General features: G+C 32.1%; 1 protein-coding gene across 1 annotated transcript in view; it reads right to left on the bottom strand.

Moving 5' to 3' along the window:
* LOC149943630 (nose resistant to fluoxetine protein 6-like) overlaps positions 1-17,838 on the bottom strand; it is a 40,382-nt gene extending 22,544 nt beyond the window's left edge. The window contains exon 1 of the mRNA XM_090176129.1: positions 17,752-17,838. The gene's annotated coding sequence lies outside the window, so the exon portion shown is untranslated. The remainder of the gene's footprint in view (positions 1-17,751) is intronic.
* Between the last annotated feature and the right edge of the window lie 1,709 nt (positions 17,839-19,547).

Here is a 19,547-nt window from a genome sequence, read left to right as displayed (position 1 = left end):
GAGAGATTGTAAAAATTGTGAGAAATCACTGAGAAATAACTGAGAAATTATTGAGAGATTGTAAAAATTGTGAGAAATAACTGAGAAATTATTGAGAGATTGTAAAAATTGTGAGAAATCACTGAGAAATAACTGAGAAATTATTGAGAGATTGTAAAAATTGTGAGAAATAACTGAGAAATTATTGAGAGATTATAAAAATTGTGAGAAATCACTGAGAAATAACTGAGAAATTATTGAGAGATTGTAAAAATTGTGAGAAATAACTGAGAAATTATTGAGAGATTGTAAAAATTGTGAGAAATCACTGAGAAATAACTGAGAAATTATTGAGAGATTGTAAAAATTGTGAGAAATAACTGAGAAATTATTGAGAGATTGTAAAAATTGTGAGAAATAACTGAGAAATTATTGAGAGATTGTAAAAATTGTGAGAAATAACTGAGAAATTATTGAGAGATTGTAAAAATTGTGAGAAATCACTGAGAAATAACTGAGAAATTATTGAGAGATTGTAAAAATTGTGAGAAATCACTGAGAAATAACTGAGAAATTATTGAGAGATTGTAAAAATTGTGAGAAATAACTGAGAAATTATTGAGAGATTGTAAAAATTGTGAGAAATCACTGAGAAATAACTGAGAAATTATTGAGAGATTGTAAAAATTGTGAGAAATAACTGAGAAATTATTGAGAGATTGTAAAAATTGTGAGAAATAACTGAGAAATTATTGAGAGATTGTAAAAATTGTGAGAAATCACTGAGAAATAACTGATAAATTATTGAGAGATTGTAAAAATTGTGAGAAATAACTGAGAAATTATTGAGAGATTGTAAAAATTGTGAGAAATCACTGAGAAATAACTGAGAAATTATTGAGAGATTGTAAAAATTGTGAGAAATCACTGAGAAATAACTGAGAAATTATTGAGAGATTGTAAAAATTGTGAGAAATAACTGATAAATTATTGAGAGATTGTAAAAATTGTGAGAAATAACTGAGAAATTATTGAGAGATTGTAAAAATTGTGAGAAATCACTGAGAAATAACTGAGAAATTATTGAGAGATTGTAAAAATTGTGAGAAATAACTGAGAAATTATTGAGAGATTGTAAAAATTGTGAGAAATCACTGAGAAATAACTGAGAAATTATTGAGAGATTGTAAAAATTGTGAGAAATAACTGAGAAATTATTGAGAGATTGTAAAAATTGTGAGAAATCACTGAGAAATAACTGAGAAATTATTGAGAGATTGTAAAAATTGTGAGAAATAACTGAGAAATTATTGAGAGATTGTAAAAATTGTGAGAAATCACTGAGAAATAACTGAGAAATTATTGAGAGATTGTAAAAATTGTGAGAAATAACTGAGAAATTATTGAGAGATTGTAAAAATTGTGAGAAATCACTGAGAAATAACTGAGAAATTATTGAGAGATTGTAAAAATTGTGAGAAATAACTGAGAAATTATTGAGAGATTGTAAAAATTGTGAGAAATCACTGAGAAATAACTGAGAAATTATTGAGAGATTGTAAAAATTGTGAGAAATAACTGAGAAATTATTGAGAGATTGTAAAAATTGTGAGAAATCACTGAGAAATAACTGAGAAATTATTGAGAGATTGTAAAAATTGTGAGAAATAACTGATAAATTATTGAGAGATTGTAAAAATTGTGAGAAATAACTGAGAAATTATTGAGAGATTGTAAAAATTGTGAGAAATAACTGGGAAATTATTGAGAGATTGTAAAAATTGTGAGAAATAACTGAGAAATTATTGAGAGATTGTAAAAAATTGAGAGAAATAACTGAGAAATTATTGAGAGATTGTAAAAAATTGAGAGAAATAACTGAGAAATTATTGAGAGATTGTAAAAAATTGAGAGAAATAACTGAGAAATTATTGAGAGATTGTAAAAAATTGAGAGAAATCACTGAGAAATCACCGAGAAATAGTGAGAAATCAACGACTAATTGTTATGCCTTTATGTGTATTCTATTGTGACATTTAATTTTAGCTGTGAAATATTGGCAGGTCATTTGACTTAATGGCATTAAAAGTCGCTACATGACTTGGGTATTAGCCAAACTAATTATTATTTTATTATCTGTCAAGCTTAAGTACATTTTATAATCAACGCGGATTTTGGTTTGTTTCTACTATTTTGTTTTCCAACGCTGTCACTATGCAACATATTGAAGCTACATAAATAGTTTTTCAATGTAAGAATGACGTTGTGAAATGCAAATGTACAATGTTCACGTACTAGCGAGCCTATTAAAACTTTCAATATTCGCGAATGTTTAAGCACCTTCAAACTATTGCTCAATTAGTTGAGGAAAGCTATTAACTAAATTTCGCATATTGCGCCTTTTCAAATTTATATCTAAGTTGTATCGCGATCGTAGGTTATGGACAGTGACAACCGAGGAAAAGTTATTTTGACCATAAATCTGCTGAGACTGTCTGGAGATTAACTAAGACTTTTTCAACAATTGGTTTCTTTTAAGATTGAAAGAATATTATTCAAAATACAAAATTTGATTGATGGAAAGACACGCGCTACAGAATTGAAAATCTTCAAATTATTTTCTGGAATAGTTCGAATGAAAAGAGAAGCACCCATTGGAATATCCGCTTAGCCGCTGAGATTTTCGAATTGTCCAGATTTTTTGTTTCAATTTCAATGAACAAGGTGAACGGTACTTTTTAGCCTCTTCCTCTAGTATAGAGCGCAGAAGCTGTTATTTTCGCTCCTGATGTATGCGTTGGTGGTGGTGGTGGTGAATAATACAGTGGAAATTATAGAACCGTAAAGTCTATAGCTCCGTATAGGTCCCCGGGAATCGACGAATTCTCTTCAACGGCACTCGATATGAATTAGTTCTCTCTATCTACCTATGCCAGTGCTGAACCGGGGGTTTTAATCAAAGGGGGATATTTCTACCCCATTGGAAATTACGGCGTATAGGTCCCCGGGAATAGACGAATTCTTTTCAACGGCATTCGATATGAATTTATATCAGGTGTCATTCAATTGGTATTAGTTCTCTCTATCTACCTATGCCAGTGCTGAACCGGGGGTTTTAATCAAAGGGGGATATTTGGTCCCCGATTGGAAATTACGGCGTATAGGTCCCCGGGAATAGACGAATTCTTTTCAACGGCATTCGATATGAATTTATATCAGGTGTCATTCGATTGGAATTAGTTCTCTCTATCTACCTATGCCAGTGCTGAGCCACGGTTTTTAATCAAAGGGTTAAAATCAAGAAGGTTTTATATTTAATTTATTTTTATCCTTATATATTTTTAAATGAAATTATATAAGAAACAGTCTAATTATTTGGAAAAATGTCTTCTTGGGATTGTAATGATTTTTGGTTTCAATTTCAATGAACAAGAGACTGAACGGCACTTTTTCAAGTTCTTGGCCTGGTAGCCTAATGTCCTTGAAAAGCGTATATTTTCATTTAATTTATTTTTATCCTTATATATTTTTAAATGAAATAATATTAGAAGAAACCGTCTAATTATTTTGTCTCGCGATTGCGTGCTATGAGATTCACAACGTATCTCAAGATATTAAGGCCAGTACAAACGAGCCAACATTTTCAGCAAACTACGTTTGTGAGCGCAATTTTCGCCTGGAGGTCACAAAACACGTTGAATTTCCGTTCATACGCTCCAAGAACATTTGCCGTTGTTTTATCCTTTAAGAGGCTAGGAAATTTACTCGTAATTCTTAATAAAATACGTTTACTACTTCAAAATATTTCAATTTATTTTAGTTTTGTTCAATAAAAAGATGTGTACGAATGTTATTTGATTTAAACATTTCACAAAACTAGCTGTTTTTCAGAAACATGGACAACAAAACCATTTGCGAGCCCAACGTGCCCGGATAATGTTTATTTAATTAACAAGGAGCAACTCCCTGTTACGACTCGTGTTCCGAAAATGTGGCTTTGTGCGTGTGAATAGGCTATTACCATTTTTTCTACTAGTCTTCTAAGCTTAATGGTTTTACAATTGCTTAATAATATTTATTAGAAGTTTATAATTGTTTATAACATGTACCTTCGCAAGTTAAGAAAGACAAAATATCTAGCACATTTGCCTGAAAGATACGCGGATGAATTGACCTTTTAACGGTTGAATTTCTAACAAGGGGAGTACCCGAGGTGTTTATTGCCGATTTTGTTCAAAGTCGGGCGTATAATGTAGACCTATATGAGATATGAAATTTCCCAAAAGGAGACTTTGCACTACCCATTACATTTGCCATGACAACTGAAAATGTTTTTGACCACTTATAACAAAAATCTCCATTTAAAAAACATCGGATTTTTTCGGTTTCACCTACGAAATATTTATTAAAAATTCAAATTTTAAAATTTTTTTAAAATCACAAAATGGGTAATTAAAATTTGAACCGAGAAAATCAAATCCTTTTTTAAATGGATATTTTTTTGTTTTAAGTGGTCAAAAACGTTTTCGGTTTTCATGGCATATCGAATGGTTAGTGCAACGTCTCCTTTTGGGAAATTTCATATCTCATATAGGTCTACATTACGCCCGACTTTGAACAAAATCGGCAATAAACACCTTGGGAACTCGCCAGCCTTATATAATTTTACAAAATACCGTTTATTACGTTATATTTCAAAGTGAAAATTAATTAATTAATTTAAAAACAGTTGTAATAATTTTTTTTTGTAACTAAAAGTGAGGCATGCGTAAAAAAAACTCCGTTTTGACGAGTCCAGGGTAAGTATAAAACGGGTAATGCCAGGATCACCACATTTACGTACATAAACGCCTAATTTGATGATTGCTTAGGAGCATAGAGTAACCCACTCACATAGAGTGGAAGGCCCTATGGAAGCGCGTGAAACCTTAATCCTAACGGGCTAACTTGTTTTCGAGGCGTGAATAAATATAGTCCGAAGAGCGATGGTGTTGTTTTTAAATTTGTTTGAGTATAAACTTATTTTTTATCCAGATACTGTACAGTAACTTTAGGGCAACTTGTTAATTTCACGCCTCGAAAACAAGACGTTGCGTATAAAAATTGTTACCAAGGTTCGCAGATAGCCTTCCACTCTATGTGAGTGGTTTACTCTTTGCTTAGGAGCATAATACTAAAATGACGCTATAATGAAGTTTAAAAATAATTATGTACATTAAATTATTTATTGATAACTTTGAAATTTCCGCAATAGACATTTCTAAAATGGATTAATAAAACACGCGTAAGAACCTTTAGGAATTCAACAGAAAATATGTGAAATTCCCGGCGTTTATTTACCGGAAATTCGCGATAGTATCTTTCCGCGAAGTGTACTAGACATTTTGCCTTTTTAACCTGCAACTGAATATAGTCAGGAATCCATACCTCTACTTGGAATGCTTATCCTGCCGTATCGCGTATGGTAAGATCACTCTGACGGCTTTGGCCCCGCCTACGAGAGAAAACATCCCTTCTGAGCGAGCTCCCCTCTCACGTTGTTGTTTGTTAAGTTAACATTGTGACGTCAAAAAAACCGTCAGCCACACCGAGATGAAAATCTGCCGCGATAAGCATTCCAAGTAGAGGCATGGATTCCTGGTATAGCCTATTACTTCGATTATGATTTTAAAATGTAAATATTACACCGCGTAGGGATATTAACCTATTGATAAAACAATATTTTCCCGTCGAAATGTTATTAGAAAATCAATATATGCCGTTCTTCGCACTGCACTATTTTTTCTTCTTAAACGTTTTTTTTGGAAAAATCAACGGGAGCATGTGAATTATATTAGCAGAATAGGTATATAAATACTGGTCTGGTTTAAGTTTTAATTTGTGAATACGCGTTAATAAAAATATATTAATATTTTAAATTAAAGGCCAACTACATAAATCTTCGGTTTACTCTGTCTTTCACTGGAAGTAGGCGGACTGCATGGCACACGTGTATTGCAGTAAGCCTACTTCCAGTGAAAGACAGAGTAAACCGAAGATTTATGTAGTCGGCCTTTAAGTTAAGTCATAGATATCTAACGAGAGAAGTAACCATTATAAAAATTAAACACGCAGGTTCGAAGAGCATCCTTATTTGTATTTCCTAATTTTCGTTATATTTTTAGAAACTTACGATATTCTGTGTTTTCCCACGCACATGTTTCAATCGAATAACATCGTTGGGTGATGGATATCTATCTCAAAAGGGCCCGGGCCCCGGTTGTATATTAAATCCGGGTTCCAAGAGAGCCCTTACTACTGAAAATAGCTATACGATTTAGGATAGAAACCCCTGGAAGAGTATACCTCGTTTGTTCCAAAACGGGCCCCGATAATTTGCACCGCCCCCCACCTCCCCTCCCTTCTCTTGTCGGGTCTGCCAATTTTATTTACAAACCGTCGTAGGAAATTACTCTGTATTCCCAATAAATGCTATTATACTACAATATTTGTAAATTTATGTTCATAAAGGTATTTATTATTAATAATATCATTTAGTTTTGTGTAATAAAAATTATGTTTATGATAATTATCATATTCAAATATTTGGAACTAAGCCCTGATCATAAAAACCGGTCATCCTTCAAAATTTTGTCCACAAAAGTGTGTGTATTCGGCTTGCGACTAGTCTTGCCAACAATGTTTTGCAAAAAATTAGCTCGTGTTTAAGATTTCATTGATAAATTTAAAATAAGTTCTGAATTTAAGATCATTCAAAAATCAGTAATATCCAATCCATCGCTTACGTTGATAAATATTACTTTGGGTTTTGGTCAGAATGGATAATCGTTGGTTTATATTTGATAATCGTTGGTTTATTTTTGATAATCGTTGGTTTTTATTTGATAATCGTTGGTTTATATTTGATAATCGTTGGTGTATATTTGATAATCGTTGGTTTATATTTGACAATCGTTGGTTTATATTTGATAATCGTTGGTTTATATTTGATAATCGTTGGTTTATATTTGATAATCGTTGGATTATATTTGATAATCGTTGGTTTATATTTGATAATCGTTGGTTTATATTTGATAATAGTTGGTTTATATTTGATAATAGTTGGTTTATATTTGATATTAGTTGGTTTATATTTGATATTAGTTGGTTTATATTTGATAAACGTTGGATCAAGATCCAATGCAAAATGGATTGGAATTCGAATAAAGATTTCTATAAAACACTTAGGCCTAAGATAGTTCCTTGGGTATTAGCCTAGCTGATTATTATTACTTTTAACGAATTGAATTAATACCATATAATCAAAGACCAGATGATATATAAAACTATCAGAAAAAATCACCCACATTACGTAAAAGATAATTCGCTACATATTTATACCGTTCTAATAAACTCTTAAACACGTTTCTGGAAAGATTATAATTAAGCTTCATAAATATCTTCAAATGGAATACAAATGTCACTTACTTTAGAGGATGTTGTTGTTCGCGAAATAACATTACAGGCAGATTTGAAGTCCGTAACGGTTGATCACCCGCGGAGAACGGTAAATGCAAATGAAGTTAAAAGGTAAAGAGTATTCGGAAGTATATATGTACGAAGGAAGAGAGATCAGCAGACCTTCGACTGTCTGGCGTGTGGTGCAATAAATATTTATTCTTTCGACGAAACCTAAGTTATTGTCGAAACAACGTGAAGTAAGCCAGCCTGTATAAAAAGTCGTGTAAAACACGACTTTTTATTAGTTTGGATTGATTTAAATAGAAATATACGCAATCGTTATACTGTAATATCCTTTTAATTTTTAGTTAAAACCTTTTACAGGCTCTCGAGAATAGCTAGGACCTTGACCATATAAAATATATCATTCGGGAGAAGGTCATCCCGTCACTTGTGTCGAACAAAAGATTTAATACTTTTTTTATTAGGTTTCGGTTTTGAATGATATAACGCTACTATTTCGCGACTGCAATTTATCACTTGTACGAAAAGAAACGACCAGAGATCACGAACGTTTCGTAAATCATTGGGACGTAAGCAGAGAGTGGAATCAGATACGCGTGGAATAGAAGTAATGTGGGAAATGAATGGAATAAGAATTTCTTATTATTTCTAAGAATTACTATTAAAGGTGTATTCAATATAATATGGAATTAGTTTTCAATCGAAGGGGAAGAAATTGGAAGTTCTTAGACTGAAATGCAGGCGTATCGAATATTGAGATTAACGTGGAACCTGATCAAGGAATAGTGTGACATAAAAGAAACCATATCATTAGGTAAAAGCGTGGAATTGGACTACGGTGGAAAGCTTTAAATAACGTGGTATGGATCTGGGAATAACGTAGCATGAATCATATGGTTACAGGATATCGTGGAATGACGTGGTATGGATCTGGGAATAACGTAGCATGAATCATATCGCTAAAGGATATCGTGGAATAACGTGATACAGGTCTTGGAATAACGTAGCATGAATCATATCGCTACAGGATATCGTGGAATGACGTGGTACAGGTCTGGGAATAACGTAGCATGAATCATATCGCTACAGGATATCGTGGAATGACGTGGTACAGGTCTGGGAATAACGTAGCATGAATCACAGATATCGCTACAGGATATCGTGGAATGACGTGGTACAGGTCTGGGAATAACGTAGCATGAATCACAGATATCGCTACAGGATATCGTGGAATGACGTGGTACAGGTCTGAGAATAACGTAGCATGAATCACAGATATCGCTACAGGATATCGTGGAATGACGTGGTACAGGTCTGGGAATAACGTAGCATGAATCACAGATATCGCTACAGGATATCGTGGAATGACGTGGTACAGGTCTGGGAATAACGTAGCATGAATCACAGATATCGCTACAGGATATCGCGGAATGACGTGGTACAGGTCTGGCAATAACATATCATGAATCATATCGTTACGGGAGTAGTATAAAAATTAATGTGGCGCCCCTTTGCCTCCAAGCACTTTTCAGATAAAAGTTGGGTTATCAGTTCCTCGAAAATTATTACGATAAATCAGATATGCAAGGCCTCAAGAGGTCCTATAATATCCTATATCATCCTATTTTTTTTGCAAAATCCCCAAAAATCCTATAAAATCCTATAATTTTGATATTTTTTGTTAACATGGTTAGCTACTAGTATATTTTTGTGATAAAATGGTTAAATAGTTTCAATTTTTGAAGTGAAAATCAAAGTTTTTATTCAATAAATATAGATTTTGTTTTTAAATGCAAAAAAGTTAGTAAATTAAATGGCATATATAGTCCTATAAAATCCTATAATTTAGAAAAAAAAGTCCTAAAAAATCCTATAATTTTGAAAAAACAGTCCTATAAAATCCTATGATTTAGGAAAAATAGTCCTATAAAGTCCTATATTTTTAGAAATATAATTATATTTTTCCTATAGACAATTTGAAGGTTTGAGTCGGTTTAAATTATTTTTTTATTCCTGGGTTTAAATTCATTTTTTATATGCGGGTTTAAATTCATTTTTATTACTGGATTTAAATTCATTTTTATTTCTAGGTTTAAATTCATTTTTATTACTGTGTTTAAATTCATTTTTATTACTGGGTTTAAATTCATATTTTATTTCTGGGTGTAAATTGATTTTTTATTTCTGGGTTTAAATTCATTTTTATTACTGAGTTTAAATTCATTTTTTATTTCTGGGTTTAAATTCATTTTTATTACTGAGTTTAAATTCATTTTTTATTTCTGGGTTTAAATTCACTTTTTATTACTGGGTTTAAATTCATTTTTTATTACTGGGTTTAAATTCATTTTTTATTTCTGGGTTTAAATTCATATTTTATTTCTGGGTGTAAATTGATTTTTATTACTGGATTTAAATTCATTTTTTATTACTGAGTTTAAATTCATTTTTTATTTCTGGGTTTAAATTAATTTTTTATTTCTGGGTTTTAATTCATTTTTATTACTGGGTTTAAATTCATTTTTATTACTGGGTTTAAATAATTTTTTAACGCCGCTTCTCAAAGTGAACCCAGAATTTCCAGGAATTGGTTTATATTTGTTTACAATGGTATGGCACCAAGTTTTGTCAAATTTCCGCTAAAAATGATATTTACAGCGGTACAAACGATTATGCTCGAAGCATTAATATATTACATATTTCTGTTTTTGCCTCATTGTCAATTTTTAAAAATTTACTAATCACGCCATTAAAGTAATAAAATACAACCTTTAACACCGCGATAAAGTGCTTCAGCTAATATTTTTGCTACTTTCTTAAAGCGTTTTCCATTAGGCTCCTCAAATTTCGCTTACTACGATTCCCGAGCACGCAAAAAACTTGCTCCGATCCGTTGATCTTTAATAGATCACGCGAAAATGGGTGGTAACAGGTTAGAGCACCTAAATAGAACATCAAATGATGTTCTAGGTAATCTCGAATGCTCGAGAGCATTAAATTTAATACGCGAAAATTGTTCGGAGCAGGTTAGAGCACCTAAATAGAACATCAAATGGTGTTTGAGGTAATATCTAATGCTCGAGAGCATTAAATGGAATACGTGAAAATTGTTCGGAGCAGGTTAGAGCACCTAAATAGAACATCAAATGGTGTTCGAGGTAATCTCGAATGCTCGAGAGCATTAAATGGAATAGGCGAAAATTGTTCGGAGCAGGTTAGAGCACCTAATTAGAACATCAAATATTGTTCGAGATAATCTCGAATGCTCGAGAGCATTAAATGGAATACGCGAAAATTGTTCGGAGCAAATAAGAGCACCTAAATAGAACATCAAATGGTGTTCGAGGTAATCTCAAATGCTCAAGAGCATTAAATGGAATACGCGAAAATTGTTCGGAGCAAATAAGAGCACCTAAATAGAACATCAAATGGTGTTCGAGGTAATCTAAAATGCTCGAGAGCATTAAATGGAATACGCGAAAATTGTTCGGAGCAGGTTAGAGCACCTAAATAGAACATCAAATGGTGTTCTAGGTAATCTCGAATGCTCGAGAGCATTAAATGGAATACGTGAAAATTGTTCGGAGCAAATAAGAGCACCTAAATAGAACATCAAATGGTGTTCGAGGTAATCTCGAATGCTCAAGAGCATTAAATGGAATACGCGAAAATTGTTCGGAGCAAATAAGAGCACCTAAATAGAACATCAAATGGTGTTCGAGGTAATCTAAAATGCTCGAGAGCATTAAATGGAATACGCGAAAATTGTTCGGAGCAGGTTAGAGCACCTAAATAGAACATCAAATGGTGTTCTAGGTAATCTCGAATGCTCGAGAGCATTAAATGGAATACGCGAAAATTGTTCGGAGCAGGTTAGAGCACCTAAATAGAACATCAAATGGTGTTCTAGGTAATCTCGAATGCTCGAGAGCATTAAATGGAATACGCGAAAATTGTTCGGAGCAGGTTAGAGCACCTAAATAGAACATCAAATGGTGTTTGAGGTAATCTCGAATGCTCGAGAGCATTTAATGGAATACGCGAAAATTGTTCGGAGCAGGTTAGAGCACCTAAATAGAACATCAAATGGTGTTCTAGGTAATCTCGAATGCTCGAGAGCATTAAATGGAATACGCGAAAATTGTTCGGAGCATGTTAGAGCACCTAATTAGAACATCAAATATTGTTCGAGATAATCTCGAATGCTCGAGAGCATTAAATGGAATACGCGAAAATTGTTCGGAGCAGATAAGAGCACCTAAATAGAACATCAAATGGTGTTCGAGGTAATCTCGAATGCTCAAGAGCATTAAATGGAATACGCGAAAATTGTTCGGAGCAGGTTAGAGCACCTAAATAGAACATCAAATGGTGTTTGAGGTAATATCTAATGCTCGAGAGCATTAAATGGAAAACGTGAAAATTGTTCGGAGCAGGTTAGAGCACCTAAATAGAACATCAAATGGTGTTCTAGGTAATCTCGAATGCTCGAGAGCATTAAATGGAATACGTGAAAATTGTTCGGAGCAAATAAGAGCACCTAAATAGAACATCAAATGGTGTTCGAGGTAATCTCGAATGCTCAAGAGCATTAAATGGAATACGCGAAAATTGTTCGGAGCAAATAAGAGCACCTAAATAGAACATCAAATGGTGTTCGAGGTAATCTAAAATGCTCGAGAGCATTAAATGGAATACGCGAAAATTGTTCGGAGCAGGTTAGAGCACCTAAATAGAACATCAAATGGTGTTCTAGGTAATCTCGAATGCTCGAGAGCATTAAATGGAATACGCGAAAATTGTTCGGAGCAGGTTAGAGCACCTAAATAGAACATCAAATGGTGTTCTAGGTAATCTCGAATGCTCGAGAGCATTAAATGGAATACGCGAAAATTGTTCGGAGCAGGTTAGAGCACCTAAATAGAACATCAAATGGTGTTTGAGGTAATCTCGAATGCTCGAGAGCATTTAATGGAATACGCGAAAATTGTTCGGAGCAGGTTAGAGCACCTAAATAGAACATCAAATGGTGTTCTAGGTAATCTCGAATGCTCGAGAGCATTAAATGGAATACGCGAAAATTGTTCGGAGCAGGTTAGAGCACCTAATTAGAACATCAAATATTGTTCGAGATAATCTCGAATGCTCGAGAGCATTAAATGGAATACGCGAAAATTGTTCGGAGCAGATAAGAGCACCTAAATAGAACATCAAATGGTGTTCGAGGTAATCTCGAATGCTCAAGAGCATTAAATGGAATACGCGAAAATTGTTCGGAGCAGGTTAGAGCACCTAAATAGAACATCAAATGGTGTTCTAGGTAATCTCGAATGCTCGAGAGCATTAAATGGAATACGCGAAAATTGTTCGGAGCAGGTTAGAGCACCTAATTAGAACATCAAATATTGTTCGAGATAATCTCGAATGCTCGAGAGCATTAAATGGAATACGCGAAAATTGTTCGGAGCAGATAAGAGCACCTAAATAGAACATCAAATGGTGTTCGAGGTAATCTCGAATGCTCAAGAGCATTAAATGGAATACGCGAAAATTGTTCGGAGCAGGTTAGAGCACCTAAATAGAACATCAAATGGTGTTCTAGGTAATCTCGAATGCTCGAGAGCATTAAATGGAATACGCGAAAATTGTTCGGAGCAGGTTAGAGCACCTAATTAGAACATCAAATATTGTTCGAGATAATCTCGAATGCTCGAGAGCATTAAATGGAATACGCGAAAATTGTTCGGAGCAGATAAGAGCACCTAAATAGAACATCAAATGGTGTTCGAGGTAATCTCGAATGCTCAAGAGCATTAAATGGAATACGCGAAAATTGTTCGGAGCAGGTTAGAGCACCTAAATAGAACATCAAATGGTGTTTGAGGTAATATCTAATGCTCGAGAGCATTAAATGGAAAACGTGAAAATTGTTCGGAGCAGGTTAGAGCACCTAAATAGAACATCAAATGGTGTTCGAGGTAATCTCGAATGCTCGAGAGCATTAAATGGAATACGCGAAAATTGTTCGGAGCAGGTTAGAGCACCTAAATAGAACATCAAATGGTGTTCTAGGTAATCTCGAATGCTCGAGAGCATTAAATGGAATACGCGAAAATTGTTCGGAGCAGGTTAGAGCATCTAAATAGAACATCAAATGGTGATCAGTGTGATTTCAAGCACTCGATACGCTCTTTAATGGATAGCTCAAATGTCACAGATCTGACCACTTTTTGAGGACAAAAATACACTCCTAAAGGGATACCTTTAAACCCTTTACATGTAAATTAAAGGGTGTCAAAATATCCCCTTTTAGAAAGTTAATATACACCATTAATTAGGTTAGTATAAACAATATTGGGGTGGTTTTTCACACCACCTAAATAACTAAATTAACCTGTAGGTTATTAATTAAAACCCTTTAAATTATAAATTTACACTCTTTTAATGATTATTTAACACCCTTTAACACCTTCAAGGAAATACCTTATTAATTTCGAAAGAAATTTTAATAAATATAGAAACAAATTTTTTTATATGATTAACATTAATCATAACCTCTCCGCTATTGTCGATGTACCGTTTTAGTCAAAATAAATCTTTTATTCTAAAAATCTCAAGAATGAATGACAAAATTTTATTTTAAAAAATAATGGGTTTAACCGTGAATATTCGAGCCTCTTTGGACCCCTCGACCCCTCAACCACCCTCTCCGCCTTGTGATGCATGGGCCCCTGCTAGCCCTAGGAAATAATACTCTATTATATTTCTCAAAGTCGTTGTCCCTAACGCTCAATTTATGTCACATCGTAATAACACAAAGAGCCTACTCGGTGTGCGAATGTATTTTTTGAGATCGCTAACCTCTTTAGTTATCTGTGAACCATGACTAATATATGTATAATCATGGTACAATATTGCAGTGAGAGCGTTTGAAAAAATAGCTTAGTTTAAATGAACCATTGTCTTAGTGAGAGGTATTTGAAATAAGGAAGCTGTTTCTTTGTAATAAATCAGCATTTATTTCATTCACACCAAAATGTTAAAATTGGCGCCATCTACTACCGAATATAAGCATTAAAATAAAAACTCAAAGGCTTTGCTCTAAATATTGTTTCCAAATCGAAATGTAAGGAGTTGCAATTTCTATTATTTAGACGGTGTTTGCATCCTTTCAATTAAAAAGTGATTTAAAACACAATGTAGCTGTACTTTCTAAAACGGACCGGTTCACCAATTCAAGACGATAACGTTCCTTTCCCGCGAGGACCCATGTCAATGAACGTAAGCTTTGACAGGGGATATCATTTTTCACCGCTTGCGAAGGGACTTCGGCGAGGTTATAAGCCCTTAAACCAAACCCACCAAAATTTAAGGAAAATTTGCTTAATCTAATGAAAGAAAATATTTTATTATCTTTAACACTAACTTAACTTCTTTTACGCCTTGATTCAGAGTATCAGGTAAACTTTATTTTCTAACAAACCCGTTCTCTAAAAGTTTGCCGATTTTGACAGCCAGACGTCTTTGAGAATTTTATGTTTTTAACCCTTCACAATCAAGCGTTGCCTATTTCGCGCATTCTCGTGTAAAAAATTTGGTTCTTTAGATTGAATGATTGAATTGCGGAGGAAGATGCGCTTTTATTATGATAGATTCGGTCTATCACAATCTCGCCCTCGCTGTTTTTTCCCGAAATTACCAAGGACATCCCGCAATTCTGAGGAAATTTCTCTTTGTTTGGTCGTTTCAATGGGGTGCTTCCTACGGCTTTAACATTGAAATATTTTCAATTTACAATCGCGGTTAATATTTTCCCACTCCCCTGTTTGTTATTACAAAAGAATGTTTCTAAGGCAGTGGGTAACTCGCGAATGTAAAAAATTACACTTATTATGGAGTAGGTCTGTTTCTTAAAAATATATTATACCAGATATACAGAGTCTTTTTCAAAATACATTTAACCAGTTTGCATGGCGAGATTCGCTAAATATCTTGGGTCAAATCTGGCAATGAAACCGACTTAAACGGGATTTTAAAGTCTAGCGCGACCCTGGTCATAATGCCTTTGTAAAACTACAATATCGGGTTGATAAATAAGTAAATAACGATTAATTATTAGCCTAGCTGATTATTATTTATTTTTTTATAACCTATATGGACACGGTCGAAGAGGTAAAAAAGACCAACAATGTTTGGGAAACTAAAATATATTTATTTTTTAAATTAAACCGATACGCGGTACTTCGGCTGATAGGCCTTTAAGGCGAAGTTACAAGTAATAAATAAATATATTTTAGTTTCCCCAAACGTTGTTGGTCTTTTTCACCTCTTCGACCGTGTTCATTGTTATCTTTAGACCAACGGTGGTTCTCGTTTTCTAACCTTTATGGAGACTTCTTTCGTCCTAAATATTTTTGATACTTCTGATTAAACTTATCTTAAACTATTACTACATCCGTTAAAAATAAATGCTAATATGATTTAAGTTAAATTTATAATTCATAATTATGGATAAGTGTGTCGGTAACGTAATTTGTATCAGATATCGTTATAGAGAGCAACGTGAAATTGGTGTCAATGCCGTTTTTAATTTTCCATTTTGGGAAATATTTTTATTGGCAGGTATCCTGTTATCGGAAGGAAAAATTAAGTATATATATATTATTGGTATTTGTTGCTTTATATACGTGTTTCAGGTATTTTTCTCGAATATTTAAATTAAACGTTTAAAATATTTGAAAGCTATACTTGAATATAACTTTCTCTAAATTTTATTTTAAATTGCATTAAATAAAACTCAAGCATTATGTTTATTATTGTTTATAATTATAAAATATATTGACCAAGTGTGAAGCAAATATTGAAACGAAACCTAATTAATATCGGTGTTAAATATATTACCAAATAAATTAATATTGTCAATATTAATCCGTTTTTTAATCTTTATTAATAATACTTATTAATTAATTAATTAATTAATAATTATTAAGATAATTTTTACCTTCTAAATATCGTCTGTAGAAAATGATTTAGGAACCATTAGGTCTTATTTTGTAACAATAAACGAATATTTCTTAAATGCTATGATTATATCGTAAATGTAATTTTATTTCGCATTATATAATATTGAAATCACATACAATTTTAAATATGGTATTAATGATTTCATGGTCATATTACCAAATGATATTTCAAGTTTTTCAAATGTTATTACACGCGGTATAAGCTTGTGGCGTTTTAATTTTGTATTTCCAAATTACCCGCTTAAGGCTAAGCTGCACAACTCCATACTTTGGTGACGTTTCCGTCCCATCTGACCTCATCCCTTTATCCCTTTAACTTTAGCAGTGGCCGCCATTATAAGGGTGTTTTTATACATTGGTATTATTTTACTTTTTCAGGAAATTTTAACTAACGTAATAAAATTGAGTAAATAAATAAATTTAAATATTTCAAAACCATAGCTTAAAACGTATAATAAATAAATTTTTTTACGAAACAAGATTTTAAAATATTATTAAAATGAAACAATATTTTGAAATATTATTAATATGAATCAAGATTTTGAAATATTGTTTCCCATTAACAAATAAATCTAAACGAAATATTTTTTCGAATACTTAAATTCTCATAGTAAAATTCAGAAATGAAATACATTTAAAGGACTAAATTATAAAATATTATATTATTATTATTTATTTAAGTTTTTACTATTATTATTTATTTCAAATTTTTATTATTATTATTTATTTCAAATTTTTATTATTATTATTTATTTCAAATTTTTATTATTATTAATTTCAAATTTTTATTATTATTATTTAAAATTTTTATTATTATTATTATTTATTTCAAATATTTATTATAATTAATTATTTCAAATTTTTATTATTATTATTTATTTCAAATTTTTATTATAATTATTTATTTCAAATTTTTATTATTATTTATTATTTATTATTAATTTACAATTATTATTATTTTTTTTATTTCTTATTTATTATTAATTTACAATTTTTATTATTATTCTTTTTTATTTCTTGTTTATTGTTAATTTGTTTTTATTACTTATTTATTATTAATTTACAATTTTTAATTAATATTATTTATTTCTTGTTTATTATGAAATTGTATTTATTACTTATTTATTATAAATTTATTTTTAATTATTTATTAATTAATTAATTAATTATTTATTATTATTTCCAAAAAGCAAATATAAGACGTCAAAATAAATGTATCCATATGTCATTTTAAATACAGGACTTAAGAAAATGAGAGATATTTGTCAAAAAAATGATTACTTACGAGGAGCGGATTTGGTTTCCTTCTGAACTCTTCCACTCGGTCACTATATTTGAGTCTCCGATCACCGAAATTTATTTTGGTTTTGTCCTGCAAAAGGGAGAAAGCGCATTCAATTTCAATTTCCAAGGAAATTCATTGCGTCGCTGGAAGCGTGTGACCCTGACTAGCTCTCGCTCTTCTCGACTGGTTCGAGCGCACTGTCTACAGAAGCAGGCTCGTGCTCTTCAATCCACATTATTTCTTACCCCTATCTCCCCACTAAAGACATTTTTAACTTTTTCAGCTTATCAGAGAGCGTTTTATTTTAAGGGGTGGCTCCCTATTTTTGGCCAAGAGAACATTCCGGTTCGACATGAAATTGTTAAATAAGAACGGAGTAGAGAAACGAACTTTACACAGAAAACAACGGGAGATCTCTAAAAATAAATCTACACCTCTTTTGCGTTGGGTGATTAATTCTCATGAAATTATTTTAATACACAGTAGCGTTACTAGCTGGCTGGAAATCTGAATGTGGATTTGAGATAGTTACGTTTTTTTATTTTGGTTTACCTTACTTCTTAAGGCAATTGATCACGAATTTTTTGAGGGGTCGGAATTTTTACCGTAGTTCTACAATTATACTTTTATACTTTAATGTAATACAAATCGAAAATAACAATCCCAAAATTAAATTGTCAGATACAAATTTTATTTGGATCGAAAATTACAATACCAAAATTAAATTGAGCAGCTCCAAATTTGATTTGGATTAAAAATTACAATACCAAAATTAAATTAAGCAGCTCCAAATTGGATTCGGATCGAAAATTACAATTCAAAAATTAAACTATACAGCTCCAAATTTTATTTGGATTGAAAATTACAATCCCAAAATTAAACTGGACAGCTCCAAATTTGATTTAGATTGAAAATATCAATCCCAAAATTAAATTGGACAGCTCCAAATTGGATTTGGATTGAAAATTACAATCCCAAAATTAAATTGGACAGCTCCAAATTGGATTTGGATTGAAAATTACAATCCCAAAATTAAATTGGACAGTTCCAAATTGGATTTGGATTGAAAATTACAATCCCAAAATTAAATTGGACAGCTCCAAATTGGATTTGGATTGAAAATTACAATCCCAAAATTAAACTGGACAGCTCCAAATTTGATTTGGATTGCAAATTACAGTCCCAAAATTAAATTGGACAGCTCCAAATTGGATTTGGATTGAAAATTACAATCCCAAAATTAAACTGGACAGCTCCAAATTTGATTTGGATTGCAAATTACAGTCCCAAAATTAAATTGGACAGCTACAAATTTGATTTGGATTGAAAATTACAGTCCCAAAATTAAATTGGACAGCTCCAAATTTGATTTGGATTGAAAATTACAGTCCCAAAATTAAATTGAACAGCTCCAAATTTGATTTAGATTGAAAATATCAATCCCGAAATTAAATTGGACAGCTCCAAATTGGATTTGGATCGAAAATTACAATCCCAAAATTAAACTGGACAGCTTCAAATTTGATTTGGATTGAAAATTACAGTCCCAAAATTAAATTGGACAGCTACAAATTTGATTTGGATTGAAAATTACAGTCCCAAAATTAAATTGGACAGCTACAAATTTGATTTGGACTGAAAATTACAGTCCCAAAATTAAATTGGACAGCTCCAAATTGGATTTGGATCGAAAATTACAATTCTAACATTAATCTGGACAGCTTCAAATTTGATTGAGATTGAAAATTACAGTCCCAAAATTAATTGGGGCAGCTCCAAGTTTATTTTGGATCGAA

Source organism: Leiobunum rupestre, chromosome 5 (assembly GCF_980474605.1).
Source record: "Leiobunum rupestre chromosome 5, qqLeiRupe1.1.hap1, whole genome shotgun sequence".
Lineage (NCBI taxonomy): Eukaryota > Metazoa > Arthropoda > Arachnida > Opiliones > Sclerosomatidae > Leiobunum > Leiobunum rupestre.
The sequence above is the reverse complement of the archived record's forward strand: the minus strand, read 5'-3'. Positions and strand labels throughout refer to the sequence as shown.